Below are 26772 nucleotides of genomic sequence, written 5' to 3'. Positions count from 1 at the left end.
AAAAAATTATCCCACGCTAAGGTTCAAAATATGCCTTTTGAATAACCCCAGGGTGTATTCTTTAACCCCTTAAGGACCGGCCTGTTTTTGCGATGTTTGTACGTTAAGGACCAGAGCAGTTTTAACACTTTTGTGGTGTTTGTGTTTAGCTGTAATTTTCCGCTCTCTCATTTACGGTTCCCATACAAGTTATATATTGTTTTTTTTCACGACAAGAAGGGCTTTCTTTACATACCATTATTTGTATTATGTCATATATTGTATTTAAAAAAAATAATAAAATATGGTGAAAAATAAAAAAAAATAAAAAAAAAATTTACTTGAAAAATCTTTTACTTATCTACAAAAGCTAATGAAAAAAAACTGCTAAATAGATTCAAAATTTTGTCCCGAGTTTAAAAACACCCAGTGTTTACATGCTTTATTGCTTTTTTTGCAAGTTATAGGCCTATAAATACAAGTAGGAAATTGCTGTTTCAATATATATATATTTTAAATGTATCAATAGTGACATTGTTACACCGTTATCTGTCATAAATCCCCGAAACACACCTAACATGTACATATTTTTTAAAGTAGACAACCCAGGGTATTCAAAATGGGGTATGTCCAGTCTTTTTTAGTAGCCACCTAGTCACAAACACTGGCCAAAGTTAGCATTTATATTTGTTTGTGTGTTAAAAATGCAAAACGCTAACTTTGGCCGGTGTTTGTGACTAAGTGGCTACTAAAAATGGCTGAACATACCCCATTTGCAATACCTTGGGTTGTCTTCTTTTGCAAATGGTATGCCATCATGGGGCTAATTCTCATTCCTTGGCTACCATACGCTCTCAAAGGCAACCTAACCAATCTGACAAATTTCAATAAAAAAAAAAAGTAAAATCAAGCCTTATATTTGACCCTGTAACTTTCACAAACACTATAAAACATCTACATGTGGGGTACTGTTATACTCAGTAAACTTCGCTGAACACAAATATTAGTGTATCAGAACAGTAAAATATATCACAGCAATAATATCCTCAGTGAAAGAGCTGTTTGTGTGTGAAAAATGCAAAAAACTTCACTTTCACTGACAATATCATCGCTGTGATATGTTTTACTGTTTTGAAACACTAATATTTGTGTTCAGCGAAGTCTCCCGAGTAAAACAGTACCCCCATGTACAGGATTTAGGGTGTCATAGAAAGTTACAGGGTTAAACACAGTGCTAGCAAATTAAATTATCTGGACTTTTGGCCTGGGTTGGCAGGCAGGTCCCTCAAATTGCAATCATTAAAATTACTTAATTAGGTAAAAATATTACATAAATATGCACGTAGAATTTTAAAATATATACATATTTATATATTTGACGTCTACGTGTATATTTATGAAATTATTTATGTAATTATGTATGTGGACATATGTATATTTCGTATTACTTTTATTTATTTATACATAGATATATATATCATTACATTCTAAGTGTATTTTGATATAAATATATATATATATCAATATCAAAATGCTGTTAGAATAAAATTGAATATATATATATAATTTTTTTTAATTATTAAAAATTATTTTTATTTTTTGTTATTTATTTTTATTAACATATTATTTGTATTTTATAATAATATATATATACCATATATATAGTTATTATATATATATTGTATATTTTCGTGTGTAATTTAAATATAAGTGTATTTTTATATTAATATACGTATATATAAATATAAAAATACACTTAGTGTGACATTATATATATGATATATATACATATATTATATATAGATATAATACATGTATATATATCATATATATATATATATATACATATTATTATTTTTTTTACACTGATTTTTTTTGTTTTACACTTTATTTTATGATTTTACATATGCAGGGAGACTGCCTGTCAGCACAGACAGTCCCCCTGCAGGCAGATACACAGACCCCTATTGCGGTCATGTGATCGAGTGATCACATGGCCGTGGGGTCCTGATCTGCCGAGGGGGGACTGCCCGGGCAGACAGGCAGTCCCCCTGGACCGGGAGGAGAGCTGATCGCCGCCGTGGGACCGACGGCGATCAGGTAAGTTGCCCAAAACCGTTATGACGGTTCAGGACCGTCAGCGGTCCAAACGCACGTTTTACCGCTGACGGTCCTGAACCGTCAGCGGTCCTTAAGGGGTTAATAAATAGTATGTGTTTGTGGGGAAGTCTCAATACCAACCATCTAAACTACTCCAAATTGGAACATGGACACAGCGTAAAACTTCAAAGTTAGAAAAAAACTGAATGGCTGCGTCTCAAATGTGCCCCTTCAACATCCACATATACCTGGCAAAGGTACATACGGGGGTATTGCTGTACTAAGACCACATAGCTGAGCAACATATAAGGTATTATACAGTCGTAGCACACATAAGGTTTGCAAAATATACTGTGCAAACTCACTTTGTGTGTCAAAAAGGCAGAAAAAACGCTTATTACCACTACACCTGGTACAAGCCAGCGGAAAAATGATCCCACACTAAGGATCAAAATATGCCCTTTGAAATACCCTGGTATGTCTTCTTTAAGAAATGGTATGCCTTTGTGGGGTAGTTTGAATTATATAGCCTGGTAAAATACTCTAAAATGGGACATGGGCACAGCGTAAAAATTTAAAGTTTGAAAAAAACTGGAATGACTATGTCCCAAATGTGCCCCTCAGATGTCCACATATACCTGGCAAAGGTACATACGGGGGTATTTTTGTACTCAGCTGACATAGCTGAGCAACATATGAAGTATTATACAGTCGTAGCACACATAAGGTTTGCAAAATATACTGTGCAAACTCACTTTGTGTGTCAAAAAGGCAGAAAAAACGCTTGTTACCACTACACCTGGTACAAGCTAGCGGAAAAATTATCCCACGCTAAGGTTCAATTGGGGATGTCTTTTTACTCAGAAGATTTAGCTGAGCATAATTTGGGGGTTTTGAACTTAGTGGCACATATGAAATATACAAAATGCCCAGCAAAAATGCAATCCGTATGTAAAAAAATGCCCCAAATTATTTTTTACCACATACTTTGGCATGTAATGGTACTGAAAAGGACAGGTCTCCTATATGGCACTGTACCTTCAAAAAATAGTGCCAAAGACATACAATGGGGGTGTCATTTTACTCAGCAGATGTAACTGAACACAAAATAAAACTTTGTACAGGAATAGCACACACCAACTTTACAAAATACACATGAGAAGTTCTTTGCTATAAGTTTGTGTGCCAAAACCCCCAAAAACACAATTCGCTCCACATTAAAAGTTTATTTTACTCCTTGTGCTTTGTGACCTGTAACTACCAAAAATACTTAAAATCCCAGACACATTATATATTCTGTAAATCAGAACAACTAAATTAATTTATTTTTAATTACTTTCCTTAACCTGCACGAATTGTGCACACATTATTATTGCAAAAACTGTAAAAAAAAACCACAAATGTTTTCATTTTTTTTGCATTTTTCTGTATTTTTTTTATAATAAATAAGCATTTATGTATATATATGTTACATCAAATTAAAGCCCTTTCTGTCCTTTAAAAAACGGTATATAATATGCGTTGGTGCAATAAATTAGTCAAATGCAAATTGCAGTTTAACGCAAACAGAAAAAAATGCAAAAAAAGCCGTTGTCATTAAGTGAAAGACAAGCTTCCGAAGCTCTGTCCTTAAGGGGTTAAATTAATCTATAAAATTCGTTACTGTGGCACTGGTGGGCGGTAAGGAAGTTTTACCATCAAAGATACAAAAGTGGACAGTAGGTATTAAAAGGTTGACTACCCCTGGTCTATTGGGTCCATGGGTAGTCATCCTGGTCCCTACTGCCCAGTAGTGGGGTTTAGGATCTCAGGTGGGGTCTGTAAGGTAACACTCTCTGCCTCCAGCTGACTGTCCAATGCTATATGGTAACACTCTCTATCTCCAGGTGACAGTCTATATGGTAACACTCTCTGTGTGTGCAGGTGACTGTCTATACTGTAACCCAGCCCAGAGTGTCGAGGAGTCAATGAAGGGGGGCTGCTCGAACCCAGAGAGATCTTCTCCTCCTCCTCCTCCTCCTCCTCCTCATCTCGCGGGATCTCGTTTGGCTCTCGTCCGCCATATTTTGCCCTGCTAGTATTTTGGTTTCGCCTCTTGCCTGGAAGTAGAGGGAGTCATCACACACAGATTGTACTATAGTGTATAGGAGGAGGGGACCGTTACGTTGCGGGTGCTTGGTTTCCCCCTCCCCCACGTTACACACACACAGTGCTGGAGGGCAGAGCGCGAGCCGGGACGTTGCATTCTACGGTGAACGCGGAGGGGGGAGGCGGCGGTGTGATTGGCTGCCGGGTCGGGGCAAGACAAGCGGCATCTGTCCCCCCCTCCTCCTCCCCTCGCTCACCAACTGCTGGCAGCTCGCGGGCGGCGGCGCGAGCCCCGGTTGGCACAGGGAGGGGTGTCGCTGACAGCACCCCCGGCCCTCGGTCCGAGCTGGCGGAGACGGAGAGGTAATACTACTGGCTGTCTTGGAGTGGGGAACCCGGGGCCTAGTTGGAGGGGAGGGGGGGATGAGGGGCTCATTCTGGGCCCAGTGCGAGGCCTGGAGCGCTGCTGGAGAGGGGCGGCTATCTACCCTACCCAGGCCAGGCCTGTCACTGTGGACATTAACCCATTCAGTGCCAGGGAGCTGTCACTGGGGACATTAACCCATTCAGTGCCAGGGAGCTGTCACTGGGGACATTAACCCATTCAGTGCCAGGGAGCTGTCACTGGGGCATTAACTAATTCAGTGCCAGGCAGCCATATACCCTGTGGGCATGGTTACTGGGCAGGTATTACTGTAAACCCTAATGAAGTGATGGCTAGCATGGGTAACTACCCCAGGTATATGAGCACTTAATTCCCAAACATTTGGGGTGCCAAGGTTATTGCAGTGGTCATGGTTGGTGATAGTTTTGGGAGTAATGTTGTTCTACCCATTATTAATTTGCTGAAGTTAATAGACCTATTAATGTGACTGTATACTGCAAGTTGCTATGTTTTGGTTTTTTTCTAGGAAAGTTTATAATCTCGCTTGTACTTTTATGGCTGGACAAAAAACAAAAAACAAAATGTTGCTGGTTATTTCTTTATATTTTTGGTTTATGTTCATGCTTGCTCTTTGTCTCACTTTCTTTGGTTGTATTAAGGTACCTAATGTTACGTTTTATTGCTAATATACTATTGCCACTATAGAATGTGCAACAACAAAATATTGATATTTTTCTCCACCAGGTTACATAAACATCCAATTAATATATACAGAAGCTTAAAGGGGATCTCTCAATTCCCAGAATGTATTATGTTAAGATATCAGGGATATATTTCCTATATTTATTTAACTAATATATTTTAAAAGTGGAACTGTTAATTACACACCATTAGTTAAAACCTCAAAAACACCCATTATGTGGCTTAAACTTTTAATTTGTGTAATGCATGTTTTCTTGGAAATGTTTATTTAAAAACTTAAATTAGCAAGTGTTGTCACAATCCACTTAACTCCAGGCACAGTAAGGGTTCATCTTGCAAAAGAGTAGGAGAAAAGTGGTTAATTTATTCTCTTCCACAAACAATATTTATGGTGGAACATTACAACATTTTATGTCAATCATTGACAGGAAGACAACATTTTGTGGGTGTCCAGTTCCAGGACAGAAGTGTGTGGTGTTTTTGCACTAAACATTTGTTTTCAGATGTGATTAAAATCATTTAGTTAAATATAGGGTATAGATAAATCACATCCTGGCAAGTGATAGGTCCCTTTTAAGTTTCTGTATCTAATAATTGGATGTTATGTAACCTGGCAGAGAAACCTTTCAATATTATGTTTTACACATTGTATAGTTCTAATTTGTACTTGAGTTGGGGAAAAAAAAATCTAGCTGTCAGATTTTAGTGTTTGGATATTATATGTATGGACACTTTTTGAAATGCTTTTACAAATAGCTGAATTTTAATCCATTTGGTAATTTCCATCGTGTCAGACCAGAACTGAAAAACAAGGAATTCTGAAAAACCTGTTCAAACATGACTTTTAGTTATAAGATCAATTGAATGGTGTAATTCATTGCACATTTTCTACAGTCCTTGTGCAGACGCTCACTATACTCACATTTAATACATTTCTTTATCATTTATAAAGGTGTAATGCAAATTCATGTTACAGAATTATACAAATCATGATTATTTAATGTTTTTGTCATCTCATTTGAGACCAGTGGTTGTGCAATGTTGAAATTTCTATTATGAATCTAGCAATAACGTGCAATATGAATTTGGACCTTTTTATTTGTTACTTTCTGAATTTCAGCATTCTCTTTAAGTCTAATAAAAGGACTTTTCATGTATATTTTCCCCACGCATTACTTGGTAACCTTTTACTGAGTGCTGTGTGAATAAAATATACTAACATTTTGAAGACCTGTAAGCGATTTCTTCTTTCTATGCATGTCAAATGTTCTGTTCATCCATTCAGTACTAGAGACAGACCTTGTTTCATATATTCCTACGTTTTTAAAATAGAAACCATTAATGTGCCTCTGCTTTTAATATTGATTTTTATTCTTTGTCTCCCTACAACAGTTTGCCCATAAGTGTTTTTTTTTTTTTAAATCTTTTGTTTTATTTATTCATGTTGTGCCAAGCTTTTAGAGGGGGGGGGGGGGGGGGGGGGAGAAGAGTAGTTAAAGCGGCACTGTCATGCCGAACTTGCCTTTCTTTAGTCGATTCCTCCTCTCTCAGGATCTGTTCTTCATTTCTTCCTGTCTGCTCTAGTTTTCTTTAAAACATAAGACAAAGTAGGGACTATTTGTCTTATGGAGGTTTCCTACGCCTGACCATCTCTGACCAGAGGAGGAGCAAAGTGTGCTTCATTTCCGGTGGTCAGAAATGTTCCTGTGATTCTTCCTTTCACTTTTCCCGAATGTCCTGTCACTTAGACAGAACGCCGGCAAAACTCTCGAAATGCATCCGAACAGATTGAGAAGTTTCTCCATTCGTGTTAGGACGCAATTCTGGACTTTGTTTCGGATCGGAATTTAATTTTAATGAATGAAACTCCGATCCCATTCGTGCCGGATTCCCACGGTATCAGGGAGCTCCTCCGCTGGTCAGAGATGGCCAGGCATAGGAAACCTCCATAAGACAAATAGTCCCTACTTTGTCTTATGTTTTAATGAAAACTAGAGCAGACAGGAAGAAATGAAGAACAGATCCTGAGAGAGGGAGGGAAGAGGAATCAATTAAAGAAAGGTAAGTTTGGCATGACAGTGCCGCCTTAAAGTGGTAATGCTCATCCTAGTTTCCAAGGAAACTTGGAAAAATATTTTTAAGCAAGACATCACAATATTTGAAATATGTAATTTGTATTTGAATACATATCAAGAAAATATATTCAGTTTTCTACAGAATGTACAGAATGTTTTCCTTAATACAAATACACATTTCATTGATGGCTCAGTCTGCTGGTATTCCTGTCTCTTCACTCATACAAAACGGATTATATTGGCCAGCCAGTTTGAATATATTTAATGCTTTTTGTAGATTAAATGGCTATTAGAATAAATGACCCATTATGTCTAAATACAAGTTATTTTTATATTGAGATAAGATCTAAAAACTATGGATTTCCTTATTAAGTAGCCCTTTATTTTTCCACAAAATAAATGAGTGGTTCAGGGAGAGAAAAATCTGAAATATGACACTCCTAAATCCATAAAATAAAGCTAGGTTCTCTTCATTTTACTATTTATTGAAACTTTTTAAAATAAGTTCTGTTAAAAGCTTTTGTTTTTCTTTTCTTATTCTTATTGGAACACTATAGCTTTAGGAATACAGGTTTGTATTCCTACTGCAAAAATCCCCTAGTCCATATTTAAAGTCAGGGCCCTATTTTTTTTTTTTCCTTCTTCAAAGTAAAACAAAAATAGGCGGGGGGAAATTATTTATCCAGCACCAAAGCTTTCATTACTGCTGTCTGCTCCGACTCCTGCAACTTCACAATTAATGTCCAATCCATTTTCATAGATCAGCATTCATTCATTACAAGGTGCGCATGTATGGCCAATCAAATCCTTCTCATAGGAAAGCATTTGATTCAGTACTTTCCTCTGAGCTGCCTTTGGTCACATGACTGTTTCACTTTTTTGCAGAGGAAGTGCATTTATTAAAGACGTGTTTAAACATTGCAAAAACAAACAAAACTACAGGACCATAACACAGACCACTTCGTTGAAATAAAGTGGTTTGGATGCATTTTGTGTTTCACATTTTTTTTTTTTTTTGAATGCCCTACAGATATAGGCAACATTCTAGCAGCACTGTGCCGAAATAGGATTGTGATGTCCCGTAGCATGCCGGTCCTATTTTTTTTAAATTGAAGTGTGTGTGTTGCCATATTGTGCTTGTGTTATTTATACTGCAGTTGCTTTGTATCGTTGTATTTTTGCGTATATGAGCTATTATATTGTTCATGAGTAGTTTGTGGTATGATACCTATAAATGGGGTCTGTTTTGTGGATGGTTATGTCACATTGTGTGTTTGGTAGTGTATGTGTGGGTCTGTTTGGGGTATTGCATGTCTGTGAATTGTTTGTGGTGTTGTGCGGATTGTGTGTATGTTTGTGGGCTGTTTGTATTATTTGTATAAGGGGAAGGTTATTCTGCATTTCTGTGTATATCTAGCAGTGTAGGTGGCTTCCCTGGGTTCCAGTGGGGACTTGACTGACCAGGTACAGCTCAAGGAAAGGAGCTGCAACCTGCTCTACTCCAGTGTGGATTCCCATTTACAAGTGCTGTGATGAAGTGATCTGAGTTCACTTACTCCATGTGCTGCAATGCATAAATTGAGGATTGTCCTTCAACCTTTTGTATAAGGAGATATCTGAAGTTTCACTGGGTCTCCTGATAGGCCTGAGAGGCCTGATTGACTCTAGCAGCCTCGAGTGCCATGCAAAGACACCTCGAGTGCCGTGCATGGCACACGTGCCATAGGTTGCCTTCCCCTGTCTGAATAGGTACTAGTCACTTTGTCCCCTTATTTTTATTGAAAAAAACTTGTAAAATTAGAAATTTACTACAAGGATCCGGCACTGAGTGACTGTTCGTAAAATGAGGAATGTGGGTAGACAAAGGTTGGGAATTTTAAAATGCTAGACAATGTAGGAAGGTGGAAGGGATTTCAGAAGGAAGGGGACATTCAAATCTTTCCTTGCAGGCTAATTCACAGCGTTGCCTGCACAGATCGAAGCTGATATCATCTACCACCAGTGCACTGTGTGCTGACTACAGTTGTGATTTTTGCACAGATCTCACATTACCAGGTCTGTTACGGAGTTACCTATAGGGCCACCTAAGTCACATGTGCCAGGGACACAACAAAAGTGCAGATTTCTTTGTATGTTCAGCGTTGCAAACAGAAATGCTGTACATACAGATTGCTTGCTGTACATCTAGTTTACTCCGAAAACTTAAGTTGCATTGGTGGTTGGTGTAGCCCTTTAAATTTTTATGTTTACAAATTACTTCTCAATGAATCATTCAATTAGTAACATGTAACACATGTGCATGTTAGAATGGACACTCAAGTCATACTGCTTCCGTGTCTAATGTTTAGTTTTAGTGGTACTATACTATTAGCACTATAGAATGTGAAACAACCAGAATATTGATATTTTTCTCTTGTTTAATTTCTTGCATCCAACCTTCTTACATTGTGAGTACCATAAAATGTGCCCCACTACATGTAGTACTCTTATTACACTTTTGTACATATCTTCTCCTCCGGTATGTTGGTTTAATGGATAGTTGTGAGCCTGTCATTTTGAGATCTTAGAAACTTCTTTAACCCCTTAAGGACCAAACTTCTGGAATAAAAGGGAACCATGACATGTCACACATGTCATGTGTCCTTAAGGGGTTAAAAATATCCTACAGGTTACATTAGACTTTAATTCAACTAGAAAATCAAAAGAAATACATGGCACAATCTGTGGTCTTCTTTAACTTATATTTTTCTTTAACATTATATATTCCTTTTGAACATTAAGTTTTAATCTATTTAAAAAAAAGTATTCCAATTGTAAAACTCTGCAGAGTATGTTAGTTCTGTATAAATATTAATAGCCTAACGTAGTGAAAGCTATTAAGGTAAGTAGGATTTCATAAATAATGCGTAAAACGCAGGGCTGTTTTCTTTATGCAAGTCATCCATCTAAAATTACAAGTATTAATTTGAAAGTGTAGTTCTTGGTTGTGTTATGAAAAACTAGAAATGAGCAGGTGAGAGAAGTAACAAGAGGACAAAGTAAAAATTGCAGTTTGGTACCCAGTAAATAGACAATAACTTAAAATAGATTTTTAAAGCTCTGTCATCGTCTGGCTTTTGCATATTTAACGAAGACCCCTGACAGCGATTGCTCCACTAGGGTTTTTTGGAGTGCATGGGAAACTGACGTTTACTTATCTGAACCTGTCCTTTTGCAGCTGCATGGTCTTCCTGCCGGTGGTCTTCAGCTTCTGGTACTTCATCAGTCAGTAGCCAACGTCCATTTTGTAATCTCACGCATGCACAAGAGTACACCTGTGTGTACTCTGTATGGAGTATCCTGCAAGACCAAGGGAGCTGCCATAGGCAATGCCTTTTTCCATACATAGAAATGACAAAGGTGTCATGCATAGGAATAAAGGTTTTATTTTTATGAAATAAACCTGGTGGATGAAAGACACTCTTAAGACCTTTACGGATACAAATAGTATAATGCATGCTCCCCCAAACTCCGGGCCTACAGATGTTGCTGAACTACAATCCCATGATTCTCAGCCTATCTAGTTAATTCCTAGAATCATGGGAATTTTAGTTCAGCAACATCTGGAGGGCCGGAGTTTGGGGAAGCCTGGTATAATGCATTTAATGATTACAGCAGTCCTGAAGTGGTTTAATTTATTTTTATTCTCTTCCCTCCCCCGTGCGGTAATCTTAATGATTATACTTCTCTCCTTCACTCACTTGTCTTTATTTAAAAAAATTAATACAAATAAATATATTTCATTCTCCAAAAAGAAAGCCAGCACTCAAGGACTTCAATATGCCTATTTTTTTTCACATTGAAGTCCTTGAGTGCTGGCTTTCTTTTTGGAGACTGTATCTGTGTGCAGTTGAGCACCGGGCCAAGACTTGGAGGAAAACTGGAGTGCAAAACTCCCATCGTATTTTGTGTGTGTGTGTATATATTTTTTCTTTATTTTTTTTCTTTCCATAATCTGGTTTAGTATCTGAGACATTTTGGTCTCCTCTGCCCATGATTTATGCATTTTGCTTTACTATAGGTTCATTGTATTCACGGATTGTGAGTAAATTGAGTGATTTTTAGACAAAATAAATCTGTCCTTGTTGAGTAGGTGAGGTTGGCTTAAAACTTATTTTATTATAGAGACGACATTAAACCAAATTTAAATCAACAAGGGATGACAAAATACATAGGAATAAAATCTAAATACGTAATAAATAGATGGCTCAATTGATATAATCTAAATTGGATGTATAGAAAGTGATGTAATTTGCTAATCAAACAGTAGTAAATTTCTAAACCGCAACAATGTTAGAGTGAAAAAAATCAACATAATGTGTCTAAATATCAATCGGAGCCCTGGAAAAAGTGCATGGTAATATAAGTAATGGTTATAACTGGATGTATTGAGATAAAATAGGGTAATGTTGCCTAAGCGATCAAAGGCATAGTTGAAGACAGTCAAAAAGGTAATATAAAAACCACAGATGTAATAAAGCCCATTACTGTCTAGAAACTACTAGAGCATACACCACACTAAAGAAGAACTCAAAAGAGAAAATCTCAGCCGGTCGGCTAGTTGGACTAATACCATAAAGATAGAGATTCTGTCTGTGCCTTCAAGGGCACCTGCCAATATTGTTTAAACTGTCTGAATATAATAAAGATCAAAGTTCTAGCTGTGCCTTCGAGGGCACCTGCAAGTATTAGGCAAAAGTTTCTAAACTAGCTAGCTACCTGAATAATACCCGAACTGTGGATATAATATATTATTGACTAAAAGGTAGTATAATCTTGTTATTTTTAACATTATCCACAGTAAGGATAAATATAGGGGAGAAACCGATGTCTACGTCTGTCTGGCCACTGCAAAGATTGAGTGTGTCAAGGAGATGATCCCCTATTGGGAATGATTATATATTTCATACTAGTTCTATGTTACATTTTGTATTTGTGTATTATTGTTTTTGTATTTTATTGTACCCTAACTGTAACAATGCAATGATTTGTGGACCCAGGACATACTTGAAAACTAGAGAAATCTCAATGTATCTTTCCTGGTAAAATATTTTATAAATAAATAACTCAAACAAAACCAGGCATCGGTAGTTACTCCCGATAGTTGATCTTCTCCTAGACATACAGAAAATTATCATTATCGTCTCTATTAAAAGTTGTTTTAAGCTAACCTCATATACTCAACTAGGACAGTTTTTTTTTTTTTTATTTGATTTTTTTCCTTTTTTGTCTACATTCTGTAAACAGGGTTACCCCCTATCTTATGTCCTTAATCATACATTATATACAATCAAGCTTCCAACTCTTTCATTTTACGTTAAATTAAGTGATTGAAACATAACCTTAAGCTTTACGCATTGACAGAGGAAATTTCAGAGAAAATATTTGTCACAGGCAGCTTTATAGAAGCAGATCTAATAAAGTTATTGGTGTATGTGTTTTTTTTTATGACTGCGGTGCTTTTACTGGCATTTTCAAGTCCCAGGCACACAGAGCCAATTACTTGGCTTGGGAAGGCATATCACAAAGATTTACCTTCTTCTTTGTGTCAATGACTGCAGAATGTATAATTTTAAATTGACACATCTTCCCTTGAGTAATTACACATTAACCACTACAATAATCTTTTGTGAATGCAGTGTTCCTTTAATGCAGTGCAAAATAAAAATTATGTACGTTTTTGTGTTGACCTTGAAATGACTAAAGTCTTTTTGCTGTTCGAGTGTTGCAACTTCTATAGTGTACCTCTATTAAACTGATATATATCTTTTTTTTATTATTTTTTTTTTATGGTTTTCTTTTTTTCCTTCCAAACATGGGATCTATCTGTAGTCTTAAATTGTAAATTAATATATAGGGAAACATCCCACTTTCAAATACCTGATGTTTCTTAGATCAAATGGTAAAACAGAAAATGTATAGATTTTATAGTGTATAGTTGCAGTACAGCCAACAAGTGGGATGTACTAACTTGGGACAAGACATGTTGGAAAATGAATGTAATAACATTTAAACCCCATCCTAATTACCCTCTATAATCCAGTAAACCTACTAAAATGTTGATGGGACGGACAAGCATTCAGTTTCATTTCTGTGTCAGTTCACATATAAGGTTGCTGAGAGACACCGAATGAGAGCTGATAGATTTCTGCGGTAAGGTTTTTATGCTGAGTGAAGTTCCCAGCAAGTTGTAGGTATGCGGTCTCGGAAAGCAGGACTTGTGCCTGCTCACAGAGGTGGAACAAATGCCTGGGAGGGCTTGCATTCCACTGAAGTTCAGATCCTTCTATTGCGCATGCACGTTTTGGAACTAATTTCAGGGGAGGCTGCAAAATTAAAAAGCCAGATTAAGTCCACAGTGTCATCACCACACGGTTCTGAGGTCTTTAAAGGACCACTATAGGCACCCAGACCACTTAAGCCCAATGCAGTGGTCTGGGTGCCAGGACCCTCTAGTTTTAACCCTGCAGCTAAAAACATAGCAGTTTCAGAGAAACTGCTATGTTTACACTGAGGGTTAGTCCAGCCTCTAGTGGCTGTCTCACTGACAGCCACTAGAAGCAGCTTCAGCGATTCTCACTGTGAAAATCAGTGAGAAGACACTGACGTCCATATGAAAGAATTAAATAATGCTTTCCTATGGGCGGCTTGAATGTGCGCGCATGCGCTTTCAGATCTGACGTCGGCAGAGGGAGGAGAGTTTCCCAGCGCCGAGGGAGCCTGGCGCTGGAGAAAGGCAAGTGGCTGAAGGGGTTTTAACCCCTTAAGCCCAGCGGGTGGGGGGGGGGGGGGAACCTAAGGACTACATAGTGTCAGGAAAACAAGTTTGTTTTCCTGGCACTATAATAGTCCTTTTAAGGTGAGATTTTTTATTTTAGTCTCTACTTTACTTTAAAAGTGGCTTTCTTTCTTCTATTTCATATTGGCTTTTAATTTTCTGTTTACTTACAGATGTCTAGTCCTGCTTTTCCAGAGAAACTTGGCAAAAATAAAATTAACACAAGAAGCATCTAGAAAACAGAGCTTTAATTTCTAAGCATTTTAAATACATTTTTAGACAGGACGAGGAAGTGGGAAGAATTTCCTAAAGCTGATTTTCAAGTGGCACAGCTCTAACAGAAGACCACTGTACTTATTGGTGACATTTCCAGTATAAAAGACGCAATTAATAAATGGGCAGAAACATCCTGCAGGAGAGCGTTTTCAGTGCAAGGCAGCTATGGCCGGAGCGTCTGTTGCAAAAACAGTAATTTAAGATTGGACGATTCTGAGAAATATATGGCTCACCTTTTGCAGAATACCAGATTGGCAAGTGCATACCTTATTGATATGCCTGATGAAGTCTTAAAACTATCTGCTTCTGTAATGGGTTCATCTACAGTTGCCAGAAGGGCTTTATGGCTCAGGTCATGGACTTCCGACATGGCATCTAAGTTGGCAATATGCAAATTACTATCCGAAAGAAGCAAGTTATTTGGTGTTTTCTTGGAGGAGATCATCAAGCAGACCTCCGACACAAAAATGACACTTCCCCAAGATAAAAGATGCTCATGGGGTTTGGAAAATAGAAGATTTCAGTTTGGCAACCAGAGATCTTTTAGATATCAAGACAGATATCGCAATTCCCGGAGGCAACCCAAAGACACAAAGTTTGGTGAGAAACAATCCAACAGACAAGATAAGAATAGATTTTGACGCCAGCAAAGTGAGCGCAAGACTACAAAGATCAGAGTTACATAAAAACCCAAGCTAAAATTTGTGTAGTCTTCCTACCTTTTATTACAGTGGATGATTTATTTTTTAATTTTGCCTTGTTTTGTTTGATATACTATATACATATTAAATATGAGGACTGATGCTGATATTATAAATTGATTATTGTGACAAACTGAGCCTCGTCACGTGTTCTTGGAGGGGCTTGTTTGCCAGCTTCCTGCCTCAGGACTACGGGCCATGCAAAAAGGCTCATAAAAGACCTTGTTTGTGCCTTTTTGCTATTCTGTTAGGTAGATTGCATTCCCCTCCTAGTCGAACATTGTATCGAACAACCGCATGAACCAGGGGCCACCCGGGAGCTTGCTGACACCAATTAACACCTTGAAACGATTCTCACTGCAGTGTTATTATTGTTCGTCTGGGTGGTCGCAATTCCTATGGACAAGCATGAGGTGGCAGCCATCTTGTTCGCATGAACGCAGGCAGCGGTGTTTGGGCATGAAGCTCATGGAACTAAAATCTGACACAGAAACTCCCGAACACTGGACTTCCATCATTGCCTGCGTTCGGTTCTATACAATTTTTTAGAAGGGCACTGTTCGGTGAGATCATTCGTCTGGATGAGGGAAACAAGCTCTGGGGTAAGAACATTGACTATGTTCGGTAGTTTGTTAGGTTTTCAAACTACTGAACTAGATGGAACGCGAGCCCTGATTCTCTGAAACTGTTTTGGGCATGGGACCATGTGCATGGTCGGTCAAAAATAAGACTTCCAGGAAATTCCTGAACTGATCTGGGTGATTTTTGGATATGTTGGTCACCCAGATCAGGGCTATCAGGGGATGTAACTTTTCTGGGAATTTTGTGTGTTTTAAGTTTTTGTTTTTTTGAGATAATTGAGTTTAGTATAGTGCTTGACTCCATTATCTCCCAGACATAGAGGAGGGATTGATCTATTTTGTATGGGAGTGTCCTGGACTTAAGAGCCAATGTGACTGTGTATTTGTTTCTAATGTGGTTTACTCTCAGGTCCTTTTGAGGAGTGCCCCTTGCATGGAGACTGTCATAAAAGGCCAGTTGTGGCTACAATTAAACAAGATTTGTTTTACCCTTTATGATGTCTAGGCTCATGTTTGGGGGATTGGAGAGGTATTTTCGCACTCTGAGGATTGCTATAATCCCTATACTCCCTTGGATCACAACACTTGCTTTTGTAAGAGCTTCGCTCTCTGGACTTGGAGAGGTCTACCCACTGTAAGTGGGATCCTGGTCTTGGGTTCAGGGAGGGTGGAGGACAGCGAGACCCCAGCCAAGCTGCATCGGTTTGTGGGGTTTACGGTGGTTACGGTGCTCGCAAGTACTAGGAAGCAGCGATTGACAAAGGTACCGTGTCGGGGTGACAGGCAGTCCCTCACAATTATATACCAAATATTTCATGGTTGTATATAGATTATTTTGGAAAGTATTTTATTTTGTGATTATGTAATAAACTTGGACTTGTATTGTACATATTAGTGTGGGTATTTCTTTGTTTTGGCATGATAAAGGTAGTAAGGCTACATCAGATGCTCTCCTCGCAGAATCATTCTTTTATTAAAAGAGAAAAAAGTAATTGCAAACGTTCCAGAGGGTTTACTCAAAGCTCTTTCTGGTCCCCAAACAAGACCTTTCTTTTCGTACTGGATCTCAAAACCATAAATAATTGTATTCATTCCATATCAACGATTTCGAATAGAAATCTTTCAGTAACTCACATGTAACAGAAGCAAGACTTATTAGTCAACACTGGACTTGAAGGATGCTTACTTGCACGTTCTGATGGCTGTCTCCACAAGAATATTCTTGAGACTTGAAATCTGTTAACGGAAAAGGATCCTTAATTTTCCATTCTAGGCTTCGGGTTGGCATCAGTGCCAATAATATTATCAAAGTCCTGACTCTTCTGGCAGCAGCCTTCAAAGAGAATGGTATATCTGTTGTACCATACTTAGACAACTGGTTCCTAAAGACCAAATCAAAGGATTTAGTGGAGAAAAATATTCAGGCTATGATTAATTTATTACAAGATCACGGTTGTATCCTCAAGCCAGAAATGTCACAATTTCAGCTTACTACAGAGATGTAGTTCCTGGGTCTGTTAGTGGATGCAAACTTTGTCCCCTTTATTTGTCCTTTCAAAAAAGGAAAAAGATAAGGAAATCTTGTTTCTACAACGGGAACCAATTTGCTCAATCAGAAGAGCTACGAATGTTCTTGGTATCCTCTCCTCCTCCTTTCCGGCCGTAAAGTGGGATAAAACGGCATTAACACCTCTACCATGGGAAATTCTAGAAAATTGGTCAAGGAAGGATGAAGACCTAGATGTAGTCTGATTTACTGGCTCGAAAACAACTTACTTAATGTAAGTAATCAAGGTTATTGTTCCTAGGTTTACCATTCCATCAAAGAGAGTGGCTCATTGTAACAACGCATAAAAGTTTGCCATCTTTGCCAGGGCATTTGGTCTGCAGAAGAGTCAAACCAGCCTTTTTCTATGCTCTTTTGTAATTCAAACCTTGAATTGTGAGGAAGGCCATCGAGATCCTGTCGGACTACACTGCGACCGTGACACATTTAAACTGGTAAGGAGGAACAAAAGGCACAGCTCTTCGGCTGCTTTGTTCACAGTTTATGGCTTGGGAACAACAGTACATAAAGGGTACAAACTACATAATTGCAGATGATCTTAGCAGGGCTCAGTTGTTGCAAACAGAATTGTCCCTATACATGGAGGTGTTTGCAATTTAAAAAAAAAAAAAAAAAAAAGTCTACCAGAAGTACATTTGATGATGACACAGAAGAGCAGAAAAGTTCATCTATTCGCATCCCTATTCGTTCAAGATTTTCCTCCATTCTTGTCCGAAATGTCAATCAAATGGAACTTTAAGCTGGCTTACGTGTTCCATCCGATGGCTCTGGTTCCCAGGATTCGTAAGAAAATCAAAACAGAAGATTGGTACAGGCGATCTGTTTTTTGGACTGAAAACGGGTAGTGTTAACATTTTTGGGAACCTCAGAGGCTGCTTTTGGGCATAACGTGCTCCAGACTGTTTGGTACTTTTTTTCTTTATTACGGGTCAGGGACCTTGCTATATCCCACTTGTGTGTTGAACTGCAACTATACGCCGGGAAAAACTGAAATGTTACTTATCGTAATTTTTTTTTTTTTTTTTTTTACCCTATTAATGAAATGCACTACAGAGGGTGTGTGTGTGTTTTCAGTTTGGTCAATCTGGTTTGCGATGCCGGGCCGAACGTATGTCTTATTCTGCCTCTTAAACTTGCTTAGCCTTTTTTTTTTTTTTTTTTAAATATATATATATATATATATATATATTACAAAAAATATACATTTTGGGATTGGGGGGGGGGGGGCTTTTAAAAAAATTCTGCCTCCACTGCCAGTTTAATCAGCTGTCCTCTCACTACACTTTTGTAGGCACACCATACAATGGCATGGTCCATATTGGTACCAATGACAAAGTCAGAGGAAAATGGAAGGTTCAGGGAACTAGGAAGCAAGGTAAAGAATAAAGAAAATGTAATCTTTTCAGAAATATTACCTGTGTCGTGCGATGCAGCAGGAGATTAGAGACAATGCGTGGCTGAAGTCTTGCTCCAGGAAAGTGTTTTTTTTTTTTGTTTTTTTTTTTAGGGGGGGGGTCAGGGTTTAGAGCACTGGGATGATTTTGAGCTTTGGTACAACCTGTATAGTCGTGAGACTTTGCACCTAAACGTAAGAGGGTCTGCTGTGCTGGGGGATAGGATGGTTAGAGGATATTTTAAACTAGTAGTAGCAATCTAGAAAATGGAGGTAGATGGGCTTTAGCTCAGTATAAGGGGGTGGAGATGGGGACAGGGGCAAACTCAGAACAGATGAGGTATATATTATTGATAAAAAATTCCCAAAAAGTATAAATGAATGATGATAAATGTATGCTTACTAATGCAAGGAGCCTATATAACAAAATGGGGGAACTAGAGGCAATAGTATACACAATATGATATAATGGACATTCTATCATAGGATGGCTATGAACAAAATGAAGGGTGGTGGGGTATGTTTGTATATCAACCATGAGATGTTGACATGTGGAGTGTGACGCAGAAAATGTGGAAGATTTAAGGGTAGATATCCGCTTGGGGCAAACAAAGGGAAATCAATTATTGGATGCGATATGTTATAAACCACCTAATGTAAATATTAATGAGGAAGAACAGCTGTTAGAGCAAATTGGGAAAGCTGCAAATCTGAGTGACATATTAATTATTGGAGATTTTAATTACCCGGACATATATTGGGATAGTGACTAGTACATTAGCAAGGGGAACCAGGTTTTTAAATGTGTTAATGACACCTTCATGTCACAACTGGTACAAGCATCAACTAGAAAGGATGCTTGTCTGGATCTCGTTATAACAGACAATGTTGATCTTTCGATCAACATTCAAGTAGGGGAGCATTTGGGAAATCGTGATCACAATATGGTTATTTTTTACATAAACTCAAAAACCAAAAGCACGTGGGGTATACTAAAACGTATAACTTTTAAAAAAGCCAATTTCAATAAGATTAGGGCAGCTCTCCAACTTATCGACTGGCATAAACTCCTGAGTGATAAACACTGAAGATAAATGGAAACTCTTCAAACAAATATTAGAAGGGTCCATTTCTTGGTATGTACCATTGAGTCATAAATATAAATGAAACAAATTGAAACCAATGTGGCTTAGTAGGGAAGTGAAAAGGGCATTTAAATCGGACAAATCAGAGGCATTCTAAAGAAGATATAAGGAAGCCAATAATGCTTGCAAAAAGGCAAATAAAGTGACTAAACTAGAAAATGAGATTATGATTTTTTTTCTCCCTGTACATCAATTCTAAAAAAACAAACTAAAAATTAAAGTGTAGGTACACTGGAAACAGGGGGTGGCTCTGTTAGTTAATGAAGACCAGAAAAGGGCAGAAATTTTAAATAACCACTTTTCTTCAGTATATATTAATGAGGATCCTATAGCAAGAGATATGCAAATGATTGCTGCAAACGACTTGCAGATAACTTGTGATTGGATGACTCGAAACAAGGTGCTACAGCAGAAAATTACTATAAATAAAGCTCCGCAACCTGACGGTATCCACCCACGAGTACTTAAGGAGCTAAGTGTGGAAATAAGTGAACCTCTGTAACCTGTCAAGATTCTTTTGTTTCAGGTATTGTATTGGAGGAAGGCAATCCTTGTCAAAATCCTTGTCTGGAAATTATAGACCTGTGAGTTTAACTTCTAATAGTTAAGAATAGAAATAGTTAAAAAATAGAAAATGTTTGAAGGGCTATTGAGGGATAATATTTAGGAATTCATTGGGAATAACATTGTTATTGGCAATAATCAGCATGGTTTTATGAAACGGGTCATAAAACCATTCTACGAAGAAATAAGTAGAAGTATAGATCAGGGTGTTGCAGTGGATGTGATCTACTTTGATTTTGCCAAGGCATTTGATACGGTTCCTCACAATAGGAAAGTCTTTAAACTAAAAGAAATTGGTCTAGATGAATATTCTTGTTTTTGGATAGAACATTGGTTTAAGGATAGAGTACAACCGGTTGTCGTCATTAATGTTAAATTTTCAAGCTGGACAAAAGGGGAAAGTGGTATCCCTCAGGGTTCTGTTTTTGGGACCGCTTCTATTTAACGTATTTATAAATGATCTTAAAAAATAGGCATTAAAAGCCATGTTTTAGTGTTTGCAGATGACACAAAAATTTGTAAAGTAATAAAATGTGAGCAGATTATTTCTTTGCTGCAGAGGGATTTAGATTGGGGGACTGGGCACTAAAATGGCAGATGAAAATTAACGTAGAGAAATGCAAAGTTATGCACTTCGTGGTCTAGAATGCCCAAGCAAATTACACCCTAAATGGTAGTGAATTAGGGATAACCACACACGAGAAGGATTTGGGAATTGTTATAGACAACAAATTAGGCAGCAATATGCAATGTCAATCTGCAGTTGCTAAGGCCAGTAAGGTTTTGTCATGTATAAATAGGGGCATAAATTCTCGGGATGAAAATATCATGTTGCCTCTTTATAAATCGCTGGAAAGACCACACCTTGAATATGCTGTGCAATTTTGGGCAACTGTTCTAAAGAAGGATATCATGGCACTAGAAAAAGTGCAGAGGCGAGCTACAAAATTGATAAAAGGAATGGAGCGTTTTAGTTATGAATGAAGGGTTAAAAAAAGTAAATCTCTTTAGCTTGGAGAAACAGTGCCTCAGAGGGGTATTGTAACATTATACAAATATATTTGGGGACAGTACAAACCATTACTTGTAAATCTATTCATAAACGGGGCTATACATAGGACACGAGGTCACGCATTTAGGCTGGAAGAAAGGTTTAATCTAATGCAAAGAAGAAAATATATATATATATATATATATATATATAATTTTTTTTTTATTTTTTTTTTTGCTATAGTAAGAACTAGAAGGATGTGGAATTCTCTTCTTTAAGAGGTGGGTTTTTATCATAGTCCATACAGATGTTTAAACCGCAATTAGAAAAAATACTTCCAAAAACTTAAAATACAGGGATATAATTCTAATTAGTGGATAAATAGCTGCTTGATCCAAGGAGATATCTGACTGCCATTTTGGGGTCAAGAAGGATTTTTTTCCTAGTTTGTTGCTAAATTGGAAGTGCTTCAGACTGTGTTTTTTTGCCTTCTTTTGGATCAACTACAAAAACATATGTGAGGAAGGCTGAACTTGATGGATGCAAGTCTCTTTTCAGCTATGTAATGTAATCTGAAATGTCTATTTTTATTTTCAAGGTCAAAAAGTTTCATTCTTTTGATCCATATACCTTCTTTATTTTATTTTTTTGGTAACACATAGTAATTCAGCCTACAATATTTACAAAATGAGTCAAAAGTATTTTCATATTCTAATATGATTGCACTGTGATTTGACCATGTTATATATTTTTTGAAATGTATTTTCATTCAAATAAGAGCATAGCTATGTTTTCCAAGCTAAAATACTAATTGCATGTTATGGAATAGCATGTAAAATCTCTTTCAGACGGATGGAATATGCACCACATTTCCGATATTATAGTCTTCTAACATACTTTGTTTTAGGGGTTCCTTCTTAAGTTTTCAGTTCTTTGGATGTTCTATCTTTTGATGGGTTTAATACACATTTGAAATCCCACATCCACCTCCTGTTTTATTTGCTCAACTATGTGTGTGTGTGTGTGTGTGTGTATATGTGTAGTGGTTTTTTTTGTTTTTACTTTTAACATTAATTTTACTAGGGCCTTGTGACTATCTGAACCTCGTCAGTGGTTCTTCCTGCTGGCCAGCCTGTTACCCTGTGACTATGGCCTCTGAAATAGACCTGGCTAAAATACTTTAAAAGGCTCTGTTCATGTGAAGTATGTACTCTTGTACTCCAGACAGAGAGACCGACCGTTGGCACTAATTCTCTGCAACTGTTTTGGGCATGGGACCATGTGCCCGGTCGGTCAAAAATAAGACTTGACTGATCTGGGTGATTTTTGGATATGTTGGTCACCCAGATCAGGGCTATCAGGGGATGTAACCTTTTGTGGGGTTTTATGTATTTTTGGGGTGTCTTACATGTTTTTTTCTGTGCTTTGAGATAATTGGATTAGAATTAGTACAGTTACTGATCCAATTATCTCCCAAGGGGAGGGATTGTGTGCTATGTGTGGGAGTGCCTTACATTGTAAATGTGTTATTATTGGTTTCTAAGTTTGTGTCCCTGTCCCCAACAAGCTCCATGTGGGCGTACACCTTGCTTGGGGACTTGCATAAAAGGCCAGTGTGGCTTCCATTAAAGATAGCTTCGTTTAACCCTTTATGAAGTCTTGGCTCATGTTTGGGGGTTTGGAGAACTATATTCACTCTGGGGATTGTTCTATCACATTACTCCCCTATGTATAATCACTAGCTCTTCTAATAGCTGTTCCTGCTACGCTCTCTGGACAAGGAGAGGTCTATATACTGGAAGCTGATCCAGGGTGGGTGGAGGACGGCGAGACCCCAATCAAGCTGTGGCGGTTTGTGGGGTCTACGGTGGTTATGTACTAGGAAGCAGCAATTGACGGAGGTACCCGATCGGGGTGCCAGGTGGTCCGTCACAGGCCTTATTTGGTGCATAGACATTTACTAATGTAATTTTATTTATTTCACAGACTATGATAATATATTGTCCCTCTTGATCCAGTTCTTGAAATGTGATATTTAAAGGAACACTATAGTCACCAAAACAACTTTCTTTATGAATATATGTTGGTGTGTAAATCATGCAGTCTCACTGCTCAATTCTCTACAATATAGGAGTTAAATCGCTTTGTTTATGCAGCCCTAGTCACACCTCCATGCATGTGATTTACACAGCCTTCTTAAAAATGGACTGTGAAGAGTAATCTAATGTTTCTGTGTAATTCTAATCTCCTGCTCTAATAGCTTTCTAGACCCTGCATAAACCTCCCGTGTGTAATTAAGTTAAATTCACAGAGCAGGAGATAGTTTTAACGCAAGTTACAACTGATTGAAAATTAAAGGGACACTATAGTCTTCAGCTCAATGAAGTGGTCTGGGTGCCAGGTCCCTCAGGTTTTAAGCCTGCAGATGCAAACATAGCAGTTTCGCAGAAACTGCTATGTTTACATTGCAGGGTTAAGCCAGCCTCTAGAGGCGTATCTGCGACGCTGGAGGCATATTATGCCTCCATCACGCAGAGCGTCCATAGGAAAGCATTGAAAAATGCTTTCCTATTGACAGCTTGAATGCGCGCGGCACTTGCCGCGCATGCGCATTTGGCTCGGCTGACTTCGGCGATGGAGGAGAGGTCACCAGCACCAAGGGAGCCTGGCGCTGGAATAAGGTAAGCTGCTGAAGGGGTTTTAACGGGAGTGGGACCCTGAGGGTGGGGGCACTCTCAGGGCACTATAGTGTCAGGAAAACCGCTTTGTTTTCCTGACACTATAGTGATCCTTTAAATCATTTTTATTCATGCTGGCTTTGAGTCACTGCCAGGGGAGGTGTGGCTAGGGCTTCATGGACAGAAACAAAAGTGATTTAACTCCTAAATAGCAGATAATTCAGATAGATAATTCAGTCAGATAGGAGGGGCTTGACCTATGCACACAAACTGCATCATTAATCTACACTTGTTTTGGTGACTATAATGTCCCTTTAACCCCTTAAGGACCAAACATCTGGAATAAAAGGGAATCATGACATGTCACACATGTCATGTGTCCTTAAGGGGTTTATGTTCTCTAGAAAAAAAGTCATTAAGTCCTCTTTTTATTTTTTTAAAGAGCCACATTTAAAGTTGTATAATACTATTAGTATTTAAGCATACTTTTTATGACCAATGTGTTTCTTGCAATGCACAAATTCAGTTTGACGTTTCCTCAGCAAATTTACAAGTAAAGCTTTTATACGGTAAATTGATCCCACGGGCATTCAGTGACACTAGCTTAATATAGCGATTCTTAATGACCTTAAACCCTCTCCAAAAAAAGTAACATACAATACAAAATGTGACTAAATACAGAAAATGTGCAGATTGTTCCAATTTGATAGGGAAAAAATCCCAGCCACACAATATACAGAGTTAATAAACCCATGACTCTGATACAGATTCAGACTTATCCCATGGGTTAGTAACTTGAGGCTAGTTGTTCGGGAATGAGCCTAAAGTGAGAAATATACCAATAGACTAAAGATTTAAAAAAAAAAAAAAAAAAAATAACTAGAAAGGAAAGGATAAAACCAGATATATAGGTATAATACATCATTTTACAGATTGGCAAATTTTTGTATTAATTTCCTCCTTACCTGTTGACACGAACAATTAAATTTTTATTATGTACATAAATGTATAACTTTATTTGGAAAAAAAAAACTAAGTGGTTCTCTGTTTACAAACTATTAAAGTGCTTGGTTTCTATTAAATCATTTTTTTTTTTTTTTAATAAAAACTTATGGTGTTAGGCGAAAAGAGTAAAAAAGTGTAATTCAGATGTTTACATACAGTTGCAAGAAAAATTATGTGAACCCTTTGGAATTATATGGATTTCTGCACAAATTGGTCATAAAATGTGATCTGATCATTAGATAAGTCACAACAATAGACAATCACAGTCTGCTTAAACTAATAACACACAAAGAATGAAATGTTGCCATGTTTTTATTGAACACCATGTAAACATTCACAGTGCAGGTGGAAAAAGTATGTGAACCCTTGGATTTAATAACTGGTTGAACCTCCTTTGGCAGCAATAACTTCAACCAAACCTTTCCTGTAGTTGCAGATCAGACGTGCACAAGGGTCAGGGGTAATTCTTGACCATTCCTCTTTACAGAACTGTTTCAGTTCAGTAATATTCTTGGGATGTCTGGTGTGAATCGCTTTCTTGAGGTCATGCCACAGCATCTCAATTGGGTTGAGGTCAGGACTCTGACTGGGCCACTTCAGAAGGCGTATTTTCTTCTTTTTAAGCCATTCTTTTGTTGATTTACTTCTATGCTTTGGGTCATTTGTCCTGTTGCAACACCCATCTTCTGTTGAGCTTCAGCTGGTAGACAGATGGCCTTAAGTTCTCCTGCAAAATGTATTGATAAACTTGGGAATTCATTTTTCCTTCGATGATGGCAATCCGTCTAGGCCCTGACGCAGCAAAGCAGCCCCAAACCATGATGCCCCCCACCACCATACTTCACAGTTGGGATGAGGTTTTGATGTTGGTGTGCTGTGCCTCTTTTTCGCCACACATAGTATTGTGTGTTTCTTCCAAACAACTCAACTTTGGTTTCATCTGTCCACAAAATATTTTGCCAGTACTGCTGTGGAACATCCAGGTGCTCTTGTGCAAACTGTAAACGTGCAGCAATGTTTTGTTTGGACAGCAGTGGCTTCCTCTGGTATCCTCCCATGAAATCCATTCTTGTTTAGTGTTTTACGTATTGTAGATTCGCTAACAGGGATGTTAGCATTTGCCAGTGACTTTTGTAAGTCTTTAGCTGACACTCTAGGATTCTTCTTCACCTCATTGAGCAGTCTGCGCTGTGCTCTTGCAGTCATCTTTACAGGACGGCCACTCCTAGGGAGAGTAGCAGCAGTGCTGAACTTTCTCCATTTATAGACAATTTGTCTTACCGTGGACTGATGAACAGCAAGGCTTTTGGAGATACTTTTCTAACCCTTTCCAGCTTTATGCAAGTCAACAATTCTTAATCGTAGGTCTTCTGAGAGCTCTTTTGTGCGAGGCATCATTCACATCAGGCAATGCTTCTTGTGAAAAGCAAACCCAGAACTGGTGTGTGTTTTAGGGCAGGGCAGCTGTAACCAACACCTCCAATCTCATCTCATTGATTGGACTCCAGTTGGCTGACATCTCATTCCAATTAGCTCTTGGAGATGTCATTAGTCTAGGGTTTCACATACTTTCTCCACCTGCACTGTGAATGTTTATATGGTGTGTTCAATAAAAACATGGCAACATTTCATTCTTTGTGTGTTATTAGTTTAAGCAGACTGTGATTGCCTATTGTTGTGACTTAGATGATGACCAGATCACATTTTATGACCAATTTGTGCAGA

General features: G+C 38.0%; 1 protein-coding gene across 1 annotated transcript in view; it reads left to right on the top strand.

The window, feature by feature from the left end:
- The first annotated feature begins 4166 nt into the window (after positions 1-4166).
- TAB2 (TGF-beta activated kinase 1 (MAP3K7) binding protein 2) overlaps positions 4167-26772 on the top strand; it is a 104154-nt gene continuing 81548 nt past the window's right edge. The window contains exon 1 of the mRNA XM_063443331.1: positions 4167-4530. The gene's annotated coding sequence lies outside the window, so the exon portion shown is untranslated. The remainder of the gene's footprint in view (positions 4531-26772) is intronic.

The sequence above is a fragment of the Pelobates fuscus genome, chromosome 2 (assembly GCF_036172605.1).
Source record: "Pelobates fuscus isolate aPelFus1 chromosome 2, aPelFus1.pri, whole genome shotgun sequence".
Lineage (NCBI taxonomy): Eukaryota > Metazoa > Chordata > Amphibia > Anura > Pelobatidae > Pelobates > Pelobates fuscus.
The sequence above is the reverse complement of the archived record's forward strand: the minus strand, read 5'-3'. Positions and strand labels throughout refer to the sequence as shown.